Source organism: Parambassis ranga, chromosome 19, assembly GCF_900634625.1.
Source record: "Parambassis ranga chromosome 19, fParRan2.1, whole genome shotgun sequence".
NCBI classification, from domain to species: Eukaryota; Metazoa; Chordata; class Actinopteri; family Ambassidae; genus Parambassis; species Parambassis ranga.
The window spans coordinates 5,733,625-5,760,700 of record NC_041039.1 but is presented as its reverse complement, the minus strand read 5'-3'; the positions used below and the strand labels follow the sequence as shown (position 1 = coordinate 5,760,700).

The 27,076-nt window shown below is 43.5% G+C and overlaps 1 protein-coding gene and 2 long non-coding RNA genes across 3 annotated transcripts in view; 2 read left to right on the top strand and 1 right to left on the bottom strand.

The window, feature by feature from the left end:
* The window catches only part of grid1b (glutamate receptor, ionotropic, delta 1b), a 445,711-nt gene that overhangs the window by 100,303 nt on the left and 318,332 nt on the right, over positions 1-27,076 (bottom strand). The gene's annotated exons all lie outside the window — the stretch shown is intronic.
* LOC114451928 (uncharacterized) lies at positions 10,435-12,294 on the top strand. The gene is made up of 3 exons (XR_003672222.1): positions 10,435-10,469; positions 10,571-10,981; positions 12,249-12,294. It is a non-coding gene; the product is annotated as an uncharacterized LOC114451928 (long non-coding RNA).
* LOC114451929 (uncharacterized) lies at positions 15,249-15,499 on the top strand. Its single transcript, XR_003672223.1, has 2 exons — positions 15,249-15,283; positions 15,385-15,499. It is a non-coding gene; the product is annotated as an uncharacterized LOC114451929 (long non-coding RNA).

Here is a 27,076-nt window from a genome sequence, read left to right as displayed (position 1 = left end):
CACCCTGTGTGTGTGTTTGTTAGATTAAGGGATGCTTGGAGGTAAAAAAAAAGACAATAAAGACAGAAAACACAACACAGCAGGAAAGTTTGAGAGGAAACAAGAAAAATCACCTTGTAAACTTTGGTGAGGAACTATCTCGCATTAGGTGGGTCCATTACAAATTCATGCTCTGCAGCTAGAACTGCATTTCACATTCTACCGGAGATCTCAGGTGGAATTTGGGGAGAAGATGACGGGAAAGTTTTATAAAAAAAAAAAAACACCTACATCATCATACAAATGCTACGTGATTTGATGTGTTACTTTTCTCTATCACTAAAAAAAATTGCCTGAGGCTAAAAACGTGCTTTCAGTATTGCCTCATACTTTGGAAAAATCGGAGCTGTCTAATCAGAGGTGTAAGGAGCCAGCTGGATGGAGCAGGAAGAGGATTAGCTTGAGCTGCTGTCAGCATCAAAAGGGGATTTGCTCCGATTAAGAGATATGGGGGGGGGGGGCTCTTCCAAACTTTTTTCTTTTGCAAAAAAGTGGACGGTATGGAATTTTTGTAAGAAGTTTTCAGCAAGTGCATCTTGACGTGAAGTTTAATTGCGAAGGATGCCGTTGAGCCACGCAAACCAGCGTTATAAGCTACAGTGGTTTTAACCAGTTTTCACGCAAGGCTGCTTTTAATAGCCGCTGCATGGGGGGCCAGCTGCCCGCTGGGACAAATAAAACTGGAACTTCAAAGTGCAAGCAAGCAAAAATAAAGAGAGAGAGGAATTAAAAGACAAGAGAGAGAGAGAGAGAAACGGTAATAGATGGAGTGGGGACGTGTGTGATTGAGTGAATCGAGGCGAGGTCGGGAGTTCTGTGGTGCCTTTGCTCAGTTTGACCAACTGATCTGCAGACACACCACGGCAAAAGGTTGGGGGTTAGAAAATTGTGTGTGTGTTGCTCTTAAAAACTTGTGTATGTGTAAATAAACTGAACACTCAAGAAAAATGAAATCAACACGAAATAGCTTGAAAAGTGTTCTAATTTCCCAGCTGCACCTACTCTAATTACACATCACTTTTGAGTTTCATTTAGTTTTGCAAAAACCATGTCATGGCTAATATTCAGTATCCCCCCATAAACATAAAAAAATAAATAATTACACGCAAACCTGACACATTATCTCTGAAGACATCTATGTTTTCATACAGTCCTTGCCAGCAATTTGTGCCATCTAGTGACATCTGGGTATTGCAACACCATAAGTAGTGGCTTCTGTTTAATAACTTTTTAATTTCTTGTGAAATGCAGTGAAATGCTACAGTCTCTGTGGCACCTATTGGTCGGAGGACCTGTCTTTTTTTGTATATGTGTATTTTGGTGTAGTCCTCTGCCCTGCAGACCACAGTTCGTGCCAGTAACAGGGGGACAGAGGACACGAGACAATAGGGGGAGGCGACAGCTGCGACTCCCGCAGATCGCAAGGAGTTTGAGGGCCCGCCTATCGCTGCTTGCAACTTAAATTAGCATACCAAAGTTTCAGATCTCACCTTGACTCCCTTTCTCTGAAGAGAGTCTTATAGAGTCAAATAAAAAGATAAGAGGTAGATTTCCACACATCAAATACATAAACTTATCTGATTTTTTTTCACCTCTATGATAAAAAAACATGGCTATAGTCAGAGAAAAATACCAGACCTAAATAAATTTATTCACACATTTTCAGAACAAACTGTACGATATGTTTCTGAGTTTAATGTAGTAATGAAATAACTTCCTCCTTTGTGCTGCTTTGCCACAAAGCTAAACAAACTATAGGTTTTTATTGCTGATGGTAAATTCAAGCAACAATTATTTGTGATTAAAAAGCCAGTTAATCGCTCTGAAGGGCATGCTCTATGCTCTAATGCAAAAAAGCCACAAACATGCACTCTCCATCACAAGACTTTCTCCTCCTACCATCGTCACCATGTAATACAGATTTAAGGGATGGCGTTAAGCCAGATGAGCAGAACTTCACTCACTACAGAGGTGAAACATCTTTTCACCCCGCTGTGAACCCGAGGCTGATGTCGAGTCAAACCATGTTAATCCGCAGGGTGGACGGTCAATCCTCATCTATTCATTCCTGAATCGGATCGTTTCCTGTCATCCTTTCATCTCCGGATCAGAACAGCAGATGGTTTTCCCTGTTTTAAATATAGCCGCCGAGAGACGCTCAGATTGTTGGACAATCTCTCAGAAACATTTTACTGTCTGTCTTCAAACAAAAGGAGAGCACACATGGACACATAATTGGATGATTCCGGGGGAACCATTCTATACATGAGAGGATACTTTTACTCATTTTGGCGACTGATTCACAAAGATAATAAGTCGCTGCTACACGAAGAGCTTCTATATATTTTGAATTTAAAACAGAATACACAACATATGTAAAATGGGAAAACACAATGTAGCACAAGGAAGGAAATTAACGTGTAACCCAGATGGGTACATATACTAAAAAAATTGCAGGCACATTGTGAATTCAAAGTGAAAACACACTCTGTTTGTATTTCAAAAAGTAGGATTACCCGAAGCCTAGCAGGGAGAAGAAATGAAAACCTGGTTCCAGAGCAACAAATGCACACTGGTAACAAGTTTTACACTCCATGACTTGAGGTCTTTTGTAATCCAAGTGACAAAATAAAAGTAAAGACAAGGTCAGAGTGAGTAGGGTAAATAAGAAAAGGAAACAAAATAAAAGTTATGCAAGTATCTGTAACCATGAGCGTAAACACAAACTTCAGCACTACAGGAGCTCCAGGCTCCTGTCAGATGCATCAAGCCCCAAGTATAGATGCCCTGGATAAGGGTTAGAGGCAAGGCCAAGCCAGCCTGGACAAACAGCCTGCAGGGAGGCTATTTTTGCTGTTATGTATACTGTACGTCTTCTCTCTGTGGAAGACTTGCACCTAACAAGCTGTGCGGATGTGGCCAAAATACATAAATGGACGCAATGAGTTAGCTTTAGCATCCTGCTAGCCTGTTCAATGGAGGCTGGAGATGAATATCCAGCTTCAGACCAAAGATCAAGTTATACTGCAGTTAGTGGTAGCACATTCCATTAGCATAATGATACACCAATGCCATAGTTCAGTTCATATCATAGTATTGGAGCCACCAGCAATGTTAAAGAACACTAAATTCACTGTGATCTTACAAAAAAAATATACAACTCATAGTTGGGTATGCGCATGACATCATTTCCATACTGGAACAGAGTGAGATATACTTCGCCATTTTCAAGCTGATGCCTTAAAAAATGGGCTTGGGGTGGAAAGGCAGGATATGCAGCTAATGATTGTTTGCATAATTGATTGTCCATTTTATGGTGAAAAATATATTGAAAAAAATGTTCCATTCGATGTGTGCAATTGTTGCAGCTTTAGAGCACAGAATGAGCATTTAGATGATGTGTGAGTGTGTGTTTGTGTGAGACAGAGAGAGACCTTGAACATCTGAAGTTATTCTGTCAACAAAGGTAGCAAAAGTAGGTACAGGCAACTTCTGCTGTTTTTTTTTTTTTTTTAATGTATTGTTTAGTCACGGTTCCACTGCAGCTTTTCCCTCAGCCTCTGTTAACACAAAGAAGCTATTAATGTGTTTCTGTGTGTGTGTGTGGTTGAGATGTTGCAGGTGAATGTGACTCCAGGCTGACTGCAGCAGTTAGAGACTCTCAGTAGTAACTGATGGAGTCATTTAAAGACAGTTCGGAGCGTGCGTGCGAGCATGTACACACACACACACACACAGACACACAGAGATTACAAGGCAGCTCTTTCAATGCCAACACATGTACATGCCAAGGCCGACAGAACACGCAAAGTGTTGGGATGAATATAAAATCGATACTGTAACACACAGTTAAAGGTCGTCACCACATGGGATATGTGCAGCTCTTAGCTGTGTGGTACACGTACATATACAACATACATACAAACACACACACAGTCTATAGTGGTCGAAAGGTTATTTCCATCTAATTTGAGAAATAATTGGATGGACTAATGTTAAATGCGCTGCTGAGGCTTCAGCCTGTTCGCGAACCAGCTGGACTGAAATCACACACACACACCACAGCATGTGTGAGGCAACACGTAGTGCACACAAGTGAATACTGACAGGAAAATCTATTTTTACAATCTTTACTTCAGGTTCAGAGTTTTAAGACCATCACAGCTTTCCCAAGTACTGTAGGCCTAACCCGACTGTCCTCCTAAGACTTTAAATCTCTATAAATGTAGCTGCTCTGTGACCCCATCTCTGGTTGTAACCTGCACCAGGTTAGAGTGGATTTTGCTGTTGGCTGGTGTTTATTCAGTTATTTCTATTTTATTCATGGTGTTTTCTACACATTTCTAAAAATAAAGATTGACATCTTATTTTGTGGCTTAAGCCATCTTTTCTTGTGTTTGTGACATAATGTTGGCCAACTAGACTGAGGTGTCATACGGACAACAAAGGTGGAAGGTAGGGATGTCCAAACAGGTTTTTTTTTTTTACCCTTGAGTTTGAGTCGTGGACGTCGCTAGCCCTATTTTAGGCCTCCCTAAAATAATCCAAAGCTCCCCTATAATTTTATTATCTTGATATTTCGGAGCTGACCATGTCGTATGACATGAGAGCGTAGGTCTTACAAAGTCGCTCATATATCAGGAATCGTAATAGCTAGAGACATTTTTTCCTCGAAAAGAGGACACGTCAGGCTTTAAGCGGAGCTATCTGCCATGTCTGTGTGATGTAAACTGGCTGTAAAATTCTACGGGCTAGTCAGTATCCAATAGGACCATCAAGCGATATCACAAGGGGCCCAAATATCCAATTGTAGAGCCTTGTGCCTCTGACGTGGTTTATCAAAGATGTCTTCTGAAGACAAGATAAGTATTTCCCCTGACTAGCTGAGTCATCTACACGTCTCAAAAAAGCGGCTCTGAATGCAATAATAGACGCCGGAAAGCGCATTGTTCTCCATACCCCTGTTATATACTGTTATTCACTGTTATTTCTTACTGGAAACTTTTATTTGACTTATTAGTGGTGCTATGTTTTGTTACGCTTACCCGGAGGTTTCGTCGAATACGTTCCGGATGTACAGGGGAGATCGCTCTCAGACGCTCACAGTAAACAGCGCTTCTTTCATGTAGCGCAGCTTTATTTTTCAACTTTTGCCACACAAATATTGCAGGGACAAAAGAGACATTTACAGCGCGACTATTTCTGAAAGAATAAGAAAAGATTATAGACTGGGACGCTGTTTTGGAGTCGCCGGCAGAAGTTTTTTCCACAGATGAACAGCTGGATTGGTGGTTGATAGGTGCAATATTCAAACACCACACTATACAATAAATTACTTATTTTTTCTTTTGATGCACTATGTACATTTTATTACAAACCACTTCTACCTCCACTCATCTGTGCAATAACTCTTTTTTGATTGTATTGCATATTTTATTGGTAGTTTATTTTATTATGTATATAGCTTTTCTTATATTTTGCTTTCTGTTTTGCCCATTGTGGGACAAATAAAGGTTTTCTTAATCTTAATTACCTGCATCTGCAGGTAGCATCTGGAACCATCTGAAAAATAATATTTATAGTGACAATAAGAAATGTAATAGTAATGTGTAAATATGTATTTTGTTATACTTATTTGTGTTTCTTACATTTATTTTATAGAGAAAAGTGTCCAAGCCACACATAGTTTGATTTTAATAATTAAGTTTAATAATAGTAATAATTACAAACCAAATGAACATAGGGATAAGGGGCTGTCTTGTGTCCATTAGTGTCTATATAACAGTGGACTCCACAATAACATGAAATATGCATGTTATGTTATGTTATGTTATGTTTTTTTTTAAACCTTTTAAACCGTTATTTTGCTACATAGCCCTAATTTGCCAATAAAAAGGGGACACAACAAACAGCAAAACAACAAAACAGACTGGTTGCATCTAAATAGTCCTCCAGTATTCCAAAGCTAAAAGAAATCAGAATCCCAATTTTTCACCTAAGAAGAAGGATATTGCCTGACCAGGCTCTATAATAGGCGGTCATGTGGCAGGTAGATGAATCTCGACTCTGCAGGACTCCTAAGACAACAGTCTCATTTACATCTGTACTCAGAGGACAGACATGTTCTCTATAAATAGTCAGTTCGCCATCTCTCTCTTTCTCTCTCTCTGGGAGACCAATTCCACATCGACACCAGACTCCAGTCATCTTTCCACCTTTCTGACTCCTGGTTTCCTGCACCAACCAATGGTGCAGTTAAAACCTGCTTTGGGATTTAGGAGTATTTATTAGCAATAGACACATAATCACTGTTAATTTCAATGAAGCAAAAAAACTGATTATTGAAAATTATTCAGGTCTAATTTTGTCTTTAATCATCTTTCAATTGCTGCGATGCTCACATAAAAAACAATCACCCGATAATTATGCTGTGTCCATGGGGAAAAGAATAGCTGACTTGAAATGATGATGAACACAAGGAGGTTTGGCAAAGGCTGGAGTCAGCTGGGTTGTACAGGAGCACTTGACAAGACTGACCTCACCGCGGTCTGTTCTCTACATTCCCTTTCTAATGACACTCCAAGGTCGCCTTCTATCGTGGAACAGGATGGATGCAGTTCAATGGCACTTTGTCTGAAGGGAGCAAATTGTAATGTGCATCTTAATAGCAGTCGAAGGTGATGAATAGTTAGCGGTGTTTGTCTCTACTCCAGAAATCATCCAACAATTAAATCAAATAAATTCAATTCAATTTTATTTATATAGCGCTTTTTACCATGTAGAGTCTTGTAGGTAAGGAGAAGAATTTTGAGGTATATTCTTGAGCCCACTGGGAGTCAGTGAAGAGAAGCTACAACAGGAGATATATGATCCCTTTGGCTGATACCTGTCAGCTGCAGGCTATTAATGGAGTAATCACTATTGTCAGACATCCTGACAATAGTGAGTTGCAGTAGTCCAGTCTAGAAGTAACAAAAGCATGAGGCGGTCTTAGAGACCTGTTTAATATGAGGAATAAACGATGTGTTGAGCAAAGATAACTCCGAGGTTCCTCACAGGAGGCCAAAGTAATGCTGTGCAGAGAGAGAATGTTATCAGATGATCTAGTTCTGAGATGTTTTAGGTCCAAAAACAATTGGAGGTCAACCAGTCCTTTATGTCCTTTACACATGCCTGTAGTCTGCATAACAATGAAAGTTCATGTCGTGTTTCTGAATGATGTACACTTAGAAAAGGACTGAACAAGTATGGCACGTTTGTAAGGGTTAAAAGGAATGACGAGTCATCCTCCTGCACTAATCCACAGTGTGTCTAAATCATTTAACAGACTTTTTAATTGTATACTCCTCCTCAACATCAAGTTCATTTCTATCCAAGGATGTCCTAACAACTAATTGTTTGTCATAAGCAACTAAATGGAAGCCAAAGGGTAATTGCATGCATCCTTTAATTTATACAAACGTCAAAAAGAATATGTTAATAGGCAACTGCACTGAGCATTGAGTTTTTTTTTCTCAGAGCATCTTCTGTCATCTATCCCTCGCCCATTTTTCTTCCTCTCTCTGTTTCCCTCCCCATGTCTCCACTTCTTTCTCAGTACTTTTGTTTGTGCTGAGGGCTACAGAGGCAGAGGCGGGCAGGGGAGTAAGAGAGAGTGAGCAGGGGGAGGCTGGCCAGCAGATGAATCAGCTGGCTGGAGGGCAGATAAACATGGTTGCAGTCCGAAAAGAAGGAAGAGAGGTGCTGGTACAGCATGTGGCTTTGAGATAGACAGAGGGTGGGAACAGATAGAAAGAAGCACTGCTGCTTTTTATTGCTTTTATTTTTTTCACCACTAGCACTATCGTCACTGTGGTGCTTTAGGGTTCAGGTTCAGGATTTTTGCAAATTATATGGTCCCGCTGGCCTCATCGACCCAAGACCTGGTCAGACCTGGAGTGGTTCACAGCGGGGATGAGTATCGGCACCTCTACAATAAAGGGCATGGTCCTAAAAAGGAAAAGGGTGGAATGCCCTCTCAGGATTAGGAACGAGTAACTCCCTAAAGTGGAGGTGTTCAAGTATCTCAAGGTCTTGGTTATGAGTAAGTACATACCTGCCCACATCTATACCGACAAGCTTTGGGTGGCGACCAAAACAACAAGATTGCAAGTCTTGTCTGCGGAGCTCGGTTACCATGTAGGACCTCGGAGCAGAGTCGCTGCTCCTCCACATTGAGAGGAACCAGCTGAACCCTTGTATCCTGTCTGGGACTCTCAGGGGAAAATAATACACTTGGGACTATGGAACGTGTAAAATGGGTCTGGAATCCCTCTCCCTTACAGCCACTTCCAATCCTATTGTACCAATCATAACCACTGTACTAACATTATTTGTTTGTTTGTTTTTTTAAACAGTGTGGAGCTGTTAGACATATTGTCTAATCCCCATGAGACCACCATAACTCTTCTATTCTGTCTGTGACTCCCAGGGGAAAATAATGCACAGGGCATTATTTTCAGCAGTATATTATTCCACATTTGGTGGTTAGGTATGTGAAACATTGTTGTATTGTTATTTCTTTTTTAAATATTTTCTTCGGTTTCTCTTTTAGTCCAGACAGAAAACAAACAAACAAAAAACCAAAGTCCAAATGGCAATGCGAAGAAATAAAGCCCAAAACACGGCCACTCCATGGCCTCTAGGGGCTGGCACCAAAAGTACGTCAATCCCCATAAAGATCCATGTTGATGTCAATGTCAAACTTTCCAACAGAATTAAACGTGTTTACAGCTGACAGTTTAACAACAGAGAACGTTAACAAGCAAAGACGGACTGCTCTGCTGCACCAGTAAAACATGCCCGCTACTGCCCGCACCGGGCAGCAGGGAGCGACACGATGGACAGGGAGAGGGACGCTCCGCTCCACTCTCCTGCGCTCCTGGAGCCCCCCAGTACTCCGGCACGTTCCCCAGAGAGGGACGCTCATTGCTGCCGGGCAGCCCACTCCCATGCGCCCAGTCTATGAATTCTAATAGGGCTACTATACTACAACTAATAATAACAATATTTCGTGCGCACGTTATAATTCATGGCCACAATTTATTTATTTTTTACCATGTCACAGAGGGGCTCCGTAGTTTTGGAGAACTTCACTTGTACAGTACAGACGCTCTCTGATAGCAGGCTGTATGCAGAAGCATGTTTAGTCTCGTAGTGAATTGTGTCGAAGTTCTGAACCGGTGTTTTGCACCTTCGGAGCCCTCTGCATAGCTGGAACCAACAACCAAGAACTGCAGCACCGTGTGGCGCACCACGATGCAGACAGAGAGGGAGTGACAATGTTCTGCTCAGAAAATCATGATGCAAACGTTACACGATGAGTTAAAAACAAAAATAAGAATTGCCTGTTGATTTTGTATGATTTACTCTGTTTGGCTGGCGGGCCAAAAATAACACATTTTAAGATAGAAGCCGCGGGCCATAGAAAATCCGAGGCCGTAGTTTGGACACCCCTGGTCTACATCATTGTAACGAACACTGTCCAGGGTGCCACTAAAATAGCCATAATTACCTTATTTACACTGGTGGGTTTCTATTAGCCTTGGCAGGACGTGAGGCTACTTTGGGTGAGGATCAAATTTGTTTAATTAAACCAGAAAATATCAATCAGCCATCTGGGGAAAAATAAGTTCCACTACTTACCTTGATAACACATCAATATGTACTGATCCAAAAAAGCTGCACATCTTAAAGGCCTGTATTCACTTAGCTTTTATCCAAAGTATCTAAATCACAGCTTTCAGCCAATCAGCAGGCTTACGATGAAGCTATTTTTTCCCTCACATCACATTGCATGTAATTGCTGAAATCTGACAAAAAAGAAGCTCCGGAATGAGGACGTTTTTGTACATCGTGTCCATTTTGGGACAGTTTAGAGAGACGACAGGAGACGACAAAATTTACATTTACAGTGAAGCGCCTCAGCAGCCTGAATGCTGTGTATGTGAGTGTGTGTGTAAATGTGTGTGTCTTTATTAGTATTCCTCAGCAAGATGAAGGAAGTCTAGTGAGATGACAGCAACCACACATCAACAGTAGGGGGAAAAGGCCAAGGTGTGTGTGTGCCATGTACTGTATGTTCTTAACGTGTGTAAGAATGCACAAGACATAAGCGTGTTTGGCTGCGCCTTCTGAATACTGATGAGTCGTGAAGCTGGTCAATAATTTCATATAGTAGTGTGATCTGTTGTGTATCTGTTGAGGGTGTTGGTGTTTTGGGTTTTTTGGGGTGTTGGTTGTTCCTTTTTCCCGTAGGGGGCGCTCGGTTCCCATGGTGGGAGCGCAGTGGAGCTTGGCTGGAGGCGGATCTATGACACCTTACTTCCTGTCGGTCCTCCTTTAAAGCTGGAGCATGACTTATCTTCAACGCTGGATTGTCTCCTTTCGTGGTACACTCTTGCCGCAGTTCTTAAGAAAGGAATTCTTTGATCAGTCGTTTTTTGGGAAAAGATTTTGAGAAAGACTCACGGTGCTCTCTGCTCTGTTTCAGGTACGAACCTTTGGATTCATTGTGCTCCTCCAGCCAGTTGCCTGCGCCTCGCCACCTCATCTGCATAACAACTCTGTAACCACTTGTAAATATTAAAACTCACCGTAAAACGCCACTCTCTCATGTCCTGCTTTTGGGTCCTACACTGAAAGCCTTACAGTACAATCCAGCCAGCTATGGACCCAGCGGACACTGATCCTATAACCAAGGCCCTGAGTGCCCAGGGCATAACCATCGGCAGGCACGAGACTCAGATTCAGGAAATGGCTGAAAGCATTCGCGGCCTAACCCACGCTGTCAATAGGATGCAGGCCCAACTCACTCAGCTGACTACTCGTCTGCTAGGCCCCGAGGAGGCCTCACCGGCACCTGGTCCATCGTTACCTCCAGCCCCGGCATCTACACAATCACGTGAGCCAACTGTCCCCCCACCTGAACCCTACTCAGGGGATCTAGGGACTTGTAACCGCTTTCTTTTTCAATGTTCGATTCTGTTTGGTCAGCAGCCAGCTCAGTTTACCTCAGATAATGCTAAAATCTGTTATATGGTGAACCTATTGAGGGGCAAGGCTAGTGATTGGGTAGCGGCTCTGTGGAAAGGGAATTCCCCTGTGTTACACTCTTTTGAATTATTTGTCACCGAGATGCGCAAGATTTTTGATCACCCAGTTCAGGGTCGCGAGGCAGAGGGACGTTTGCTGAGTATCCGCCAGGGGGCTAGATCAGTGGCTGAGTTTGCGGTGGACTTCCGCATTTTAGCTGCAGAGGCTGGGTGGGAGGATCAAGCGTTACGGGGGATTTTTTATAAGGGACTCTCGGATAGAATTAAGGATGAACTCTCACACAGGGACGATAGCTCCTCCTTTGATGCGTTGGTTGCTACCGCTATTAAGTTGGATAACCGTCTTAGGGAACGGGGTCGAGAGAAAGGAACTCCTCAGGGAGCTGGTGGCAATCGTCCATTTACTCGAACTGGCCCTATAGTTCCGGTTTCTACCTCTCATGTTTCTCCGGTAATTACGGATGAGGAGCCCATGCAGTTGGGCAGAGCTAAGCTGTCCCAGGCTGAGAAGCTCCGTCGCTACGAGGAGAAGCTCTGTTTGTATTGTGGAAACGCTGGCCATTTCAAATCCGTGTGCCCAAACTCTCCGGCTCACCACCAGTAGAGGGAGCTCTGGTGAGCCGAACAGCCTCCCTATCCTCTCCTGTGCAGTCAGGTTCACAATTGACTCTACCTGGTGTTCTCCTTTTTCCTTCTCAGAATTTTCCCTTGTCGGTTTTGATTGATTCCGGTGCTGATGAGAGCTTTTTGGATGAAGGACTGGTTTCTAGTTTAGGATTGTCGGTGGAAAAATTAGAAACAACGAAATCCGTTAATGCTTTGAATGGCCACATTTTGGCCACTATCTCCCATCGCACCGTTCCTGTGACATTGCTTTTGTCTGGTAATCATAGGGAGACTCTGTCTTTGTTTGTGATTTCATCTCCTATTCACCCTCTAGTGTTAGGATTACCTTGGCTAAAGCTACATAATCCACACATTGACTGGCCCACATGCTCCATTCTCAGTTGGAGCCCTCGCTGCTCTGCAGTCTGCCTCCACTCCGCGTTACCCTCTGCCCCTGCCTCGACATCTCCTGTAGCCCCCAGCCCTGACCTGTCCTCTGTCCCTCCTCAGTATCATGATCTGGCCCCAGTTTTCTGCAAGAAGAAGGCAACCTCCCTTCCCCCCCATCGCCCCTATGATTGTGCCATAGATCTCGTTCCTCGGGCATCCCTGCCCGGCAGCAGACTGTATAACATCTCCCGGCCAGAGAGGGGCGCCATGGAGAAATATATCAAAGAGTCCCTCAGTGCAGGATTGATCCGACCCTCCTCCTCCCCTCTTGGCGCTGGTTTCTTTTTTGTGGAAAAGAAGGACAAATCATTGAGGCCATGTATTGACTATCGAGGTCTAAACCAGATCACTGTCAAGAATAGATATCCTCTTCCCCTCATTGACCCAGCATTTGAACCATTTCACCACGCAACCATCTTCAGTAAATTGGATCTCCGGAATGCCTATCATTTGGTCCGCATCAGGAAGGGAGATGAGTGGAAGACGGCTTTTAAGACCCACCTGGGACATTTTGAATACCTAGTCATGCCGTTTGGTCTAACTAACGCCCCAGCAGTTTTTCAGGCCATGATCAATGATATTCTTCGTGACATGCTGAATCACAACATTTTTGTGTATCTGGATGACATTCTTATCTTTTCCCAGAGTCTGTCTGATCACGTTCAACATGTGCGGCAGGTCCTGCGGCGTCTCCTGGAAAACCAGCTCTTCGTGAAGGCAGAGAAGTGTGAGTTTCACGTCCCTAAGATTAGCTTCCTGGGCTTCATCATCGCTGCCGGGCAACTGCAACCCGACCCAGCCAAGATCGAGGCTGTGGTCAACTGGCCTGTTCCTCAGACCCGCAGGAAATTGCAGCAGTTTTTAGGCTTCGCCAACTTTTATAGGAGGTTCATAAGGAACTACAGCAAGGTGGCTTCCTCCCTCACCTGTCTCACTTCCCCGGCCAAGCCCTTTGTTTGGAACCAGAAGGCTCAACACGCCTTTGACACCCTCAAGACCTTGTTCTCCACAGCTCCGGTTCTGATTCACCCCGACCCCTCAGTCCAGTTCATAGTGGAGGTGGACGCGTCCGACGTGGGGGTAGGAGCCGTGCTCTCTCAGCGCAGTATGGCTGATCAAAAGGTTCACCCCTGTGCTTTCTTCTCTCGCCGACTCTCCCCAGCAGAGAGGAACTACGACGTCGGCAACCGTGAGCTGTTGGCCGTGGTTATGGCGCTGCAGGAGTGGCGGCACTGGCTGGAGGGAGCGGAGGTTCCATTTTTGGTGTGGACCGACCACAAGAACTTGGAGTACATTCGCTTTGCTAAAAGACTCAATCCACGACAGGCGAGGTGGGCACTGTTTCTCGGTCGCTTTGATTTTACACTCACCTATCGCCCTGGCTCTCGGAACACTAAACCTGATGCCCTGTCCAGGCAATTTTCCCCGGACTCGTCCCCCACAGAAACCCCCCCCATCATAGCCCCTTCCTGCATTGTTGGAGCCGCAATATGGAGTATTGAATCCAAGGTGAAGGAGGCACTGAAGGAGGTGGAGATCCCCGCCGAGTGCCCTGAAGGTCGGCTCTTTGTACCCACTGATCTCCGACCTGCCGTGCTCCAGTGGTCTCACACTTCTAAGGTCAGCTGCCACCCTGGCATGCGCAGGACGCTTTACCTCCTTCGGCAACGGTTCTGGTGGCCCCGCATGACCGAAGACACACGGGATTATGTCAACGCCTGCTCTGTCTGTGCTCGTGGGAAGTCCAGTCATCGCCAACCAGCGGGCTTGTTGCAACCCCTCCCCATCCCTCACCGACCCTGGTCTCACATCGCGGTGGACTTTGTCTCGGGACTTCCTGTTTCCCAAGGTAACACCGTCATCCTCACAGTCGTTGACCGTTTTTCTAAGGCTGTACATTTTATTCCTCTCCCCAAGCTTCCCTCTGCCTTGGAGACGGCAAGCCTTCTCTCGGAACACGTTTTTCGCCTTCATGGTTTACCCCTGGACATTGTGTCCGACCGGGGGCCACAGTTCACATCTCAGGTTTGGTCCGCCTTTTGTAAATCCCTGGGTGCATCGGTCAGTCTAACCTCCGGTTATCATCCCCAGTCAAACGGCCAGACAGAACGTACTAACCAGAGCCTGGAAACCGCCCTCCGCTGTGTGGCTGCCCGTAACCCTTCGTCATGGAGCTCTCAACTAGTGTGGGTGGAGTATGCACATAATTCCCTCTCCAATTCCTCCACAGGGATGTCACCTTTCATGGCTGCCTACGGCTTTCAACCCCCATTGTTTCCAAGCCAAGAGAAGGAGGTGGCTGTCCCGTCGGTGCGCGCCCATCTCCGCAGGTGTCGCGGAGTCTGGCGGACGGTTAGGGCTGCCCTCATTCGGTCATCGGCCCGGTCCCAGCGGGATGCCAACAAGTTACGTAGGCCGGCACCCAACTACCAACCGGGCCAGAAAGTCTGGCTGTCCTCACGTGACCTCCCTCTTCAGGTCTCCTCCCGCAAGCTGGCTCCTCGCTACATCGGGCCCTACACCATCGAAAGGATCATAAATCCCTCCTCGGTGAGACTCAAACTGCCTTCCTCCCTGCACATTCATCCCACCTTCCATGTCTCTCTGCTGAAACCGTTCACCCCCAGTGATTTGTGCCCACCTCCTGACTCCCCACCTCCCCCCCGACTGGTCGATGGACACCCAGCTTACACTGTCAAGGAGGTGCTGGACGTGCGCCGCAGAGGGCGTGGATTTCAATATCTGGTGGATTGGGAAGGATATGGTCCCGAGGAGCGGTCCTGGATTTCCCGCAGCCTCATTCTGGACAATGATTTATTGAAGGACTTTTATACCAGGTTTCCTGGGAAGCCTGGCCAGACGCCCGGTGGCGTCCGTTAAGGGGGGGGTACTGTTGTGTATCTGTTGAGGGTGTTGGTGTTTTGGGTTTTTTGGGGTGTTGGTTGTTCCTTTTTCCCGTAGGGGGCGCTCGGTTCCCATGGTGGGAGCGCAGTGGAGCTTGGCTGGAGGCGGATCTATGACACCTTACTTCCTGTCGGTCCTCCTTTAAAGCTGGAGCATGACTTATCTTCAACGCTGGATTGTCTCCTTTCGTGGTACACTCTTGCCGCAGTTCTTAAGAAAGGAATTCTTTGATCAGTCGTTTTTTGGGAAAAGATTTTGAGAAAGACTCACGGTGCTCTCTGCTCTGTTTCAGGTACGAACCTTTGGATTCATTGTGCTCCTCCAGCCAGTTGCCTGCGCCTCGCCACCTCATCTGCATAACAACTCTGTAACCACTTGTAAATATTAAAACTCACCGTAAAACGCCACTCTCTCATGTCCTGCTTTTGGGTCCTACACTGAAAGCCTTACAGTGATCAATTACAATGTGTATGTGTGTGTGGATTGTCATGTTCGTTCTTATGTGTGCACTGTGCATATGTGGTCAGTGGGAGCAAATGCAGATACGAAGGGAAGCATTTTGGCAATCGGTAGTCCGAGATGCAAACAGAAAATAAGATGGGCAAAAAGGGAATTAATTAAACTGATTTGTGTTTACATGCTTATTTTACCCATACATGTATATGTTGTTGGCTTATTAATATTTTGGCCACACTTCTGTACAATGAAGTGGAGCCATGTTTTCTATAAATTATAAACAATAGAGATAATTATATTTAAACATAGAACTCAAATATATATGTCTGATGAAAATTGGCCAACATGGCTTACTCAACAATAAGGATATAAGAAGTTATATATTATGCTAGTTATATATATGTCAATCATTAAAAGGCTTTTATTGTGAAAAAGAAATACAGACAGCCAGTGTTTTAATGTTTTGGTCTCTGTAGTTGCAATCAGGAGAAGAATATATCTATGCTATGGAACTCCAAGCATTCCATCACTAAAAGTCTTTTATTGTGGAAAAAAAATGGCCTAGAAAGATGTTATAGGAGAGTGCGTTCCTAATACAGATAGCCAGGTTTAATGTTTTTGGTCTCTGTAAAGTTTTATCAGTTGTAACCAGGATTCAGTGTTTACGTGAACAAATATGTTAACAGGAAGCCAAAAAAATGATAAAAGGGTTCATGTAAACATACTCTTTGATATCCAAAATCCATTTATCCACTGATACACACACACACACGCACGCTGAGGTAAGAGTAAGTCTGCCCTCAGCGTTATCAGCACTACAGTAAACATTTGTCATTCAGCTCAACACCTCGGGCTGCATTCAGCTTACACTGCTGCTGCTCAGCCTGTCACTGTCACAGTGTGTGTGTCTGTATGTGCGTGTGTGTGTATGCTGCATACATATATTCTGTGTGTGTGTGATCTCCCTGAACACACTGCTGCTCCAATGTCACTCTGTGTTTATTGGAGGCAAAAGTCGTAACTCATATTCACTGACAGCAACATAAAGCTGCCTGTCTGACTATCTGGAAAGGGAGTGTGTATATGTTTGTGTGTGTGTGTGTGTGACTAAGGAGGTCAGCTGTGAATCATGTGGGTGTGTGAGGCTTTGGTGATGTTCTAGTAATCATAAGGATGTGATGCAGGTGGCTGGAAAAGGTCGGTGTGGAAAGACATGTTTCAAAGCTGCATTTGGAATGCATAATAACAGTAAAGAATGTGACCATTTCTGAACTCATGAGTAGACACCAACGTAGCTGCCACTGGAACACTGCCTTAAAGACAAATTCAGGGAACAAACGCCCACTCACACACACACACAGAAAATAAATAATGTCTGCCAATTTCTGAAATGTTTTAAATTTGGATCTCTGGTAGAGCAGTTGCATAATTTAGCAACGCCTGTTAAGGATTGAATTTAAAATCAATCATATTTAATGCTTCTTTTTTTTTCTGAGGGGCCTTGGAAGAAAAATTGAATAAGTCTTACCATAAAGTTCCAACATGTAAAACATTTTGCAGGCTGAATGACTCAACTTAACCCCTCTACCTGAAATCAGCCATAATGCCTTGAACAGGATGGCAGCAGCTTAAAAGCGTTTAGGCATGTGGACGTGGTTTAGATGACTTCTGAGCATCCTGCATATATATATATATAGCTTATATGGGCAAATCAGTTTACGGCGAGTTGCTGTAATTGCAATTGCTATCATGACGACGATCATAAAGTCTAGCGTTAAATGGGAACAATCTAGCAAAGAATACAGAACAAGGAAGGCTATATATAGACACATCCTGTGTCTGAGTTCTATGTCTAACCTTTTGCCGTTTACATCATTGTCAGCCACAAACCAGTTCGGGATAAGTGCTGGGTGTGAAAATGTTACTGTGCATCACAGAAATAATTGTATTTTATAATATATATATATTTGTATTGTATTTCCTTGTATTTTTAAGGAAAAGTAGCTCTCATTACTGAGTCACCATATTTACCCCCGGATTGGATTAGGAAGCTATGTGTCGCCATGGTGATGCAGATGAAAAGTAATGTCACTGTGACCTGACTTCAGCAGTCCTCTCATAAAATCATCAGTAGAGGCTCACTGGGACATTTCAGCAGTGAAAAAAAAAACAAAAAAAAACCAAAAACAAAATAATTTATTTTAACGACAAAGGTAGGAAGAAAAACACCCATTAGGTGTTTCTGAACCAACTCATTTAGCGAAACTGCGGTGTCAAAGTGCTGTTCAGAAGCTGCGGGTTTCCTTGTTGTCTAACAGGACCTGCTGTTTTTCTTCCAGGCAAACAAAAGGAAAAGTAGCTTGTTAGCATTGTTCATTAAATCTGGAGGTACTTCCTACTGCTGTTACTCTTTGATTATGGAAGAAAAACATGAGTAAAGACTTTTCTCTTACTACAGCTGATCAAAAACAGCTAAAGCTTTCTTTAGAATTGAAGTAAATGAACTCCAAATATAAAAAGTGACAGCTGCTGAGAGCACCATGTGCCGAATTTAACCACTTCACCCCCTTCTCTAAAGTGGCTGCCAATCAGAACCAACTTAGTTTTTTTTTTTCTTTGCCAAGCTGTTGACATTACTCAGAGGTTCTGGTTCAGGTTGATGCAGCTTTTGTCAGAACCCACCTATTATTCAAATCTACAGGTATTTACAATCAAAAGAACATTTATTCGTTATCAGTTTAACCCGGCTTCTTTGTTGTCCTCCAAACCACTAGGTGGCACATCGTAAAATTCAGAGTCCGCGGTAGGACAGCGTGCACACGTGTTGTGCGTTGTTTTTTCTTGTGTTGCTCATTCGTTCCTGTTTTACGTTTCCTTTTTCCTCCGGTTCAAATCACTGTTTATTCCTTTGTACGAGACCTGGACACTGTCCCCTTGAAGCTGGAAGTATGACATCGCTAGCCGCATTCACGTTCAGATCTGAATGTCAGATCAAGCTAATCTAGCTAGATCCACCTCCGAGAGGTGGGTTGAAATTAATCTGGATATATCCGGATACGGCCCGAATCCCGCACTAGCCGGATTGATTTTCGCAGTGTAAACAGGGTCTAAACCTCTAGATGAAAATAGCAACTTGATTTTAAACTACAGTAAAAAAAAAACTTTTTCAAATAGCATCCTCATCTTCGCAGCCTTCGTCCTTCACCCTCTCTGTTCCCTGCTCCTCCAACTCCTGCCTGCTCAGTTAAACCAGCACTCTGCTGGCCATCATTAAACACCTCCACACATGCGCCAGCTTCAGCCTGCACTGTCTGTTCGATCATAAATTTAATTTAAACACATAAAACTATGATTCAGAATTTTTTTTAAATCAGCCTAATCAGTACTCCGAGACAACACTTTTTGGCAGAAAACAGATCCCAACAAAGTGTGCCTCTAAAAAGTCCCTACTCCTTTACATATTTCACAACAAGACACTAACTGTGTGGGTTTCCGTTAAGATGTGTCTCTCTCTTGTTCTTACCTGACCCCTTTTTTCAGAGTTTTGTAAAGCTTTTTCTAAGCTAATCTTAAAGACAGATCTCCATTTGCATAAGCAAAAAAATATTCTTGTAGTATTTGTGTCCTAAATGCATTTCTTAAATAAATGATCAAGTAGTATAAAGTCTTACTGCAGAACTGGGAGCGGCGATGTTATGTTCGCTGTGGACAATGTTATGCTTATAATTTAGTAAAATGCGCCATCTACTGGTTGTTTTTTGTTCGTTCTATTTGAGACGTAGAAGAAGAACTCAGACAGGAAGTCACTGAGATGGTCTCGCTGGCTGTGTCCCAATTCAGGGTCTGCATCCTTCGGAGTGCGCATTTTAAGGCCGATTACGTCACAAAGCTGCGCGAAGGCTGTCCCAATTCGCCAAAAGTCGAAGGGTCCTTCAAATGCGTCCTCCTTTTGCCTGAATTTGGAGGACGCATCACTACCATCCTTCGTGGCCTTAAATATCCCACAATGCTTTGCAGGCCTACTTTTTGTCCAATAGTACAATAACGGACCAAGCGAGCGGCAGCGGCAGCGGCACCGGCAGGAGTGCCGAATTCACATTTAATAGTAGTAAAGAGCAGTAGTTCGAGAGTTTTAAAATGCTAGTAGTGATAGCGGCATTAAAAAAATGAGTTTTATATTTACAAACATGACGTCCTGTTGATACGAGGCGCTGTAAACTAAACGCTTTGATTAAATGTTGTTTCTGGACTGTTAAAGTATAGTTCACGTGAGGAGCAATATTGTCGTTATTATATCAAACGGTCATTCTGCCTGTTGTCATTTTGTTGTAGGAGGAGCAGAGGGAAACAGAAGAAACCTGACAATTGATAACGGAGGACGTGAGGCTGGAGAGAGAGGGAGAGAGAGAGAGAGAGAGAGAGAGAGGGAGGGAGAGCAGAGAAAGAACGGACAGACCTCAGCTCATTGAGAGGATGTTGGACAGCAGTGATTTTATGTTCTGTGTTATTTAAATGGTTACTTATTAAATTGTGTATTAAATTGTTCTTGTCTTTGTGTTCTTAAACTCTTCTAACCTTGTTACATTATGTGTTTCATTACCTATTTATAATTTAAGTAAACTTTTGAACAACTTCTCAGTGACAACAGTAAATCATTTATTGTTCTGTTATGTACAATATTTACAAAGACACAGTTTGAACATTTCTAACTATTTACCAGTGGGCATTATGAAAATGTACAGTTTATTATTTATAAAAGATCAGCAGAAAATACTATTCACAAAGAACATATATATAAATGTTTGGCTGAGCAGGAGTCCTTGGTGCTGCTGGACTGGATGATGCCACGGTGAAGACCTTGGAGTCCTCTGGCTGTGAGTGGGACATCATCTGGGGGAGGGGGGTGTCTGTCTCCTCTGTCCACCACATCGTCCATCAGGGTTTGCAGAGGTAACGATCGGCGGCTGCCATGTTACTAAAGATGTTTTAAAAAAGGGCAAAAATAATAACTTCCACAGAGCGTTTTCCAAAGCAGCTTAAAATATGAAAAGCTATAAAATATGTATCCTCACCCTCCAAAGGTGATGATGGTCAGTACACCTCCTCCAGGACAGACAGCTGGTCCTGCAGGGAGCCCCACTCTCCTCCACCCAGCAGTAATTCTCTGGTGTAGTGACAGACCTGATGCTTAATGACACATTAAAGCAGTGGTTTCAGGGTTATTTGCAGGGTTCTTACACATTTAGCTATTTATTTAAAGTATTAAAATTACAAACAGACCCTGTATCAAGTCTTACAATTGAATAAAATATAAATTACATTTAATCATATTTGTCTATCTACTGGTTATATGACTAGCGTTTGCTCAGTAACTGGTATATTAATTATGATCAATAATATGGTTAAACAGCAGCTTACCGTCACCTCCCCACTGCGCTCTCCCAGCCTGAAGAAAATGAGCCGTCACCGGTTTTGCTGCCGCTGGAGCCGCCCCTCCCCTTCCTCCAACAACAAATAAATATATTAAAATATTCCAAATTTCTAAATCCACACTGTTGTCCCGCTTGTTGTGTAGTCCGTGTTGTGTCGCTGTCGCTGCTTTTGTTTTTCCCGGGGCAAAATTTATGACGTCGCGCCACAATCAGGAAGTGCTTTGAAGGCCAGACCGTCCCATTTACCAACGGTTGAGGATCCTCCGGAGGATCCTCAGGAGGACGCGGCCTCCTGAGACCGCGTAGGCTGCGTCCTCCGAAGGATGCAGACCCTGAAATGAGACACAGCTAGCGTATGCTCCATTTCTAAGGTTTCTCCATGTGGTTCATTACAAGCATTGTCTGTAAGTACTACGCTGAGAGAATAGTCAGATATAATACACGCTGACGTTGATAGCACGCCTGGTATTAAAAATATGTGTGCTAATCGCGATGCTAATCGCGATGCTAATCGCTAAGGTAACTGGCATATTTTCTTGTTTACATGTGCTAATAAGCTACCTGTAGTGTGCAGTTATTATTGGGGCATGTGTTGATATGTATTTTTCTGTATTGTTACAGTTTCACAAAGTTTGATTCAGTAAACAACATTGAACGTCCCCCGGAGTCTGTGGAGTTTCTGGATCCATGTTTAGCTGTTTGGATAGCCAGAGCAGCTTCTGGCGAGGCCATTTACAGGCGATATCCAAAAGGTTGATTTTTTTGGAGGTCATTTGTCATTGCTAATAATCACATCTATTGTTTTTTTTTCATGCATGATTTTATAAAACATTTTAGAAAGAAAAACTTTTACTCAAGCTACCATTTTCAGCTACCATTTGTTGTGAGTCCCACCCCAATGACCTGCACTAGTCCAGACATTGTCATTTCTGAAGGCTTAGACATATCGATCTTGGTGATGATGGGCTGTTCATGGCAAAAGTTGACTTACATTATTTTGACGGGTCTCGCTGTAGGTCACAGGAGTCCCGGAGTGGACCCCTCCTGTGTCATTGTCTGCCTGTCTCTGCAAGTGCTTTGTGAGGGTCAGTGTTTTCTCCTCCATTTATCGCCCCCATCACTGGTTACAAATGTGACCTTTCGGTGGCCCAAGGGGGGCCAGAAGTCCCATTCATGGGTGAACATGCGACAACTCGATGAATAAAATATTAACGAGGTGAAATGAGAAATCTGTCCTCCCAATTATCTTTTTTTATGTTCACTTTATGATCTTTTATGGTTATTTTTACCTCGAGGCTCCATTAATTTCTGACCCCTGTTAGTTCAACAGACCGTTCCTTTCCTATTTCTGAGTGACTTGCCTTCTATATGAGTTATATTATGAAGATCTGAATTTGGAAGTTGGCCTTGATGACACAAAGCTCGGCCCCGTCTTCCGGTTGTTAAACCAACACAAAGGGTTTTATTAGGTTTTCTCTCGCACTGAACCACCCCTGCTAACATAACTAATGTGTGTCCTATACACTACTCAAAAACATAAAGGGAACACTTAAAGAACACAATGTAACTCCAAGTCAGTCACACGTCCAGCCTGTCCAGTTAGGAAGCAACACTGATTGTGAATCAATCTCAGCTGCTGTTGTGCAAATGGAACAGACAACAGGTGGAAATGAGAGGCAATTATCAAGACAGCCCCTCTAAATGAGAGGTTCTGCAGGTGCTGACCACAGACCATTTCTCTGTTCTCATCTTTTTTGCCTGATGTTTTGCTCACTTTTGCATTTTGTCAGTGCTCTCAGCCCTAGAGGTAGCATTAGGCGGTGTCTACAACCCACAGAAGATGCTAAGGTAGTGCAGCTCATCCAGGATGGCACATCAATGAGAGCTGTGGCAAGAAGGTTTGCTGTGTCTGTCAGCACAGTGTCCAGAGCATGGAAGAGATACCAGGAGACAGGCCAGTACACCAGGAGATGTAGAGGGGGCTGTAGGAGGGCAACAACCCAGCAGCAGGACCGCCACCTTTGTGACCTCCTTTGTGCTAGGAGGAACAGGTGGAGCACTGCCAGAGCCCTGCAACATGACCTCCAGCAGGCCACTAATATGCATGTTTCTGCTCAAACTGTCAGAAACAGACTGCATGAGGGTGGTATGAGGGCCCGACGTCCACAAGTTTGTGCTTACAGCCCAACAAGGTGCAGGGTGTCTGGCATTTGCCAGAGAACACCAAGATTGGCAGATTCACCATTGGCGCCCTGTGCTCTTCAGAGATGAGAGCAGGTTCACACTGAGCACATGTGACAGACGTGACAGAGACTGGAGGCGCCGTGGAGAACGTTCAGCTGCCTGCAACATGATTCCTCCAGCATGATCGGTTTGGTGGTGGGTCAGTAATGATGTGGGGAGACATTTCTTTGTGTTAGCCAGAGGGACCCTGACTGCTATTAGGTCCTGGGATGAGATCCTCAGACCCATTGTGAGACCATGCAGTGGGCCCTGGGTTCCTTCTGATGCATGACAATGCTAGGCCTTATGTGGCTGAAATGTGTCAGCAGTTCCTGCATGATGAAGGCATTAAACTCAAGTTGGATCAGCCTGTAATTTTATTTTCCACTTTTAATTTGAGTATGGTTCCAAATCCAGACCTCCATGGGTTAATAATTTTGATTTACATTGATCATTTTTATGTTATTTTGTTCCCAACATATTTCACTATGTAATGAATGAAGACTTTCATTAATTGAGATCTAGGATGTGTTATTTTAGTATTCCCTTTATTTTTTTTGAGCAGTGTGTATTTAACACTGCGCTGAAGACACATCCGGATGTCTATTTTTTTCCACAGTTCACTGTGAAAAAACTGTATTCTTGCCTGAGTAAAGAATTCTAAAAGGATTCATTCAGCCATCATGAAAGTCCTGTTAATTTTCTGCATCGGCAATCAGCCAGAGTCACTAGGTCTCCCCAGGTGAGGCCACTCATGTGGGAAACATTGGAGAAACAACAAGAACCCAAGAAAAGGGAGACTAGACTAACTCTGAAACCAAATAATTTCAACTTTCTGTCTTGAGGGGTCAAAGGTAATTGGTATCATTCAGATGTGGGGCTCGGTAACATGTCAGAGCTGTTAAAAAGCATTCTTGAAAAGACTCAAATTGGAAGTTTAGTGAGGTTGGTGTGACACGTTCTTATGTGTGATTGGTATATTGAAAAAAAAAAATATTAGACTCCTTGTGTTGAGATATTGTGTGGAGAACTGACCTAAACCCCCATTCAAATGAACTGAAATTAATGGATGACAAAGAGCGTTTGTATCATAAAATCATAACAGAAAAAACAACCACACACTAAAAAAACAATATGAATTGCTATCCAGCAACTAATAAAATGCCCGTGCAAAATAACTGTGGTCAAAACTATCAAAGAGAGAGCTGTGCACATTAATGGACACGCTTCGTCAATTAGGCAGCAGAGTTCTTGGAACATCTCCAAAGAGAGAGAGATGTGCTCACATGTGGCACATCTCATGGCAACAGCAATAATGTCATCAACTCACTGTAAGAACACATGATCAACTGTCACACACACACACACTAAATTGCACAGATTTTACCCAAGTCTTTCGACCTTCTGGTTTCCGTTTTTTTACCTTAAGAGCTTTTTGTTTTTTTTGTCCTGAATTGCTTTGTGACTTAAATGTAGTAATTCTAAGAATATTCTTAGAATTGTATCACTAAGGGTAATTTTTATTGTTAGAGAGAAGATTTCCTGCTGTCAGTAAAAAAAAAGATGCTAAACACACCATCATGAAATCAGGAAAGTATCCATCAGAGAACTTTAATTGGACATTGTCACACACTTAACACTGTCGGCAAGGAACATTTCTCATTCTACAAATAGTTCTATAGAATCCACAAAGACATGTAAAGACACGCTAAAAACGTAGTGATTTACGCTAACTTAGCTATGTTTTTTCTTCTTGATTACGCTTTTTTTGGCTGGTGCGACTGGTACTCCGGTACGACCTATAGTCCGGAAAATACGGTACTTTAATTAAATAATGCAAGTGAGATGCCTCACTCCTGACAAGAAGCAAGTCATTTCAAAGCTAATAAGTGCAGCTTCAGTCATTATTATTATCGTGAAACAAAATAACTTTCAGTGCCTTTGTGTGACGCTGAACACAGAGAGTTAACGAAGGAAAATGGAGCTAATTTAACTAAAACTGAAGAAGCCACTTGGGGGAGTGGCAAAATGTCTTCAAAAAAACTTGACCTGGATGAATGAGAGCATCCAGAGATATATTAACTAAAACTGCTTCATAGCTGCAGGAAGTCAATCTTGTGTAGAGGTCAAAGGTCACTCGCAGTGTGTTGCTTCAGAAGCAGATACAGATGTGACACCAGCTTAGCAGGTGGATTCCATCACCCACCCAAGCTCCCTCCCACACCCAGCAGTTCTCCCACCTTAATTAGAGCGTCCTACTTTCATCTGCTTGTGGCCGTGAGTCCCAAAACAAACAAACAGCCAGAGGTTTGGTTATTAATGATTAAACGCAATTACACTCCTTTGTAACGTCTGAATGTTTACATAAAACAAGACAAAAACTATTTAACACCGATTATTTTGGAGCATTTATTAATTCAACACACAGTGGTGGTTTAGCTACAGAAAATAAAAGCGAGTGGACGGAGAGTTTAGCTTCCGAGGTCGTGTTCAACGGTTGTCAGAACAATGCAGTGTGCTTGGCAGAGGGCCTTGGGTGCAAGAGCTATGCTGGGGGGGAGGGAGGGTGCGCTCCGGTTTGACTGAACATCTTGACACAGCAAGCAAAGGGAATCTTATCGAACACCGATCGAAGCAGCAGGGGACAAAGCGCAGCTCCCTCCACTCAGTAAGGGTTTTTAAAGATGTCTGGCATTCGGTGAAAGAGACTCCACGCTGAGATAAGAGGTGAAGCAGACAAGGGAAAAGATGGCTGTGCTGGAATAAATAGCAGGATGTTCAGCATGGAGGGAAAAAAAACCCTTGCCTTTGAATCTTGCCGTTCCTTCCTGTTTCTCTTCGGCAAAGGACGCCGGGTCTTTCACACTGCTTTCTGTGCTTGTTTTGCGGTGTCTCTGTTCAAACTGTTTAAAGGGCCCCGTTTATTTATCTGCTATGAATCAGATGTGTCGCCACAAATCTGCCAGCGGCTCATGTAAACAGGCACAGTGACAAGCCTTTGGAGAGCGGGTAAACCACAGGCTTTTAAAGCTTTGACATGGCTGTTTGAAGAGTGAAACACCTCGCTTTCACCCTGAGAGCGCAGCCAACGGTCTGCTCCGAATCGATACCAAATTCAAATCTTACACTCTATTCGGATTTCCAACAGCCAGCACCGCTCTACCTGGAAAAGTCTATGTAACAGACTGTCTTATTTCTAATTAGCAATTAGCAGATCACATGCTCAACACAGTTCTACAAAACACGGCCAGATGTATGTGGACACCTGGGCATTACATAATGACAGGAATATGTCCCTATATAGAACAAGGTAATGATGTGCTGCAAGAAAGCTAATTTGTACTTTCATTCCATAACATTCCAGACAATTTTAAAATCAAATCATGGCTGTTTATATAGATATAGGAAGATAGATATTGTGAGCCAGAATACAAATATTATTATTATTATATATTATATATTTAAGCCGAATAATTCTACATGCATTTATTTAATATAATTATTTGGCTTAGGGTGGCTGGGCTTCCCCCTAAAAGTCTCTTTTTAAAGCTGTGCCAAGGTAAAGTGTGATTGACTGCAAGGTTAACCCGGGAACCTACGCATGGGTGGGACTAAGGAGCCACTAGGAGGATCTAGAGGGAGGTCTGGGTGTCTCCACTCCCTGTTGCTACTATGGTCCTTCATTTTTTTAAAAAAGAAACAAACTAAACCTCGCTCGGTACAAACTAGGCGCAGAGCATGAAGGGTTAAGAGTGGATCCCTGTGCGGCTCTGAGTCTAAGAGACACCTGCACAGTCACTACAGTCACCTGTCTGAGAGCAGCTGTCACGCCCGCAGGGCTCTGTTTGTCGACAGTATGATGATGATCCGCTG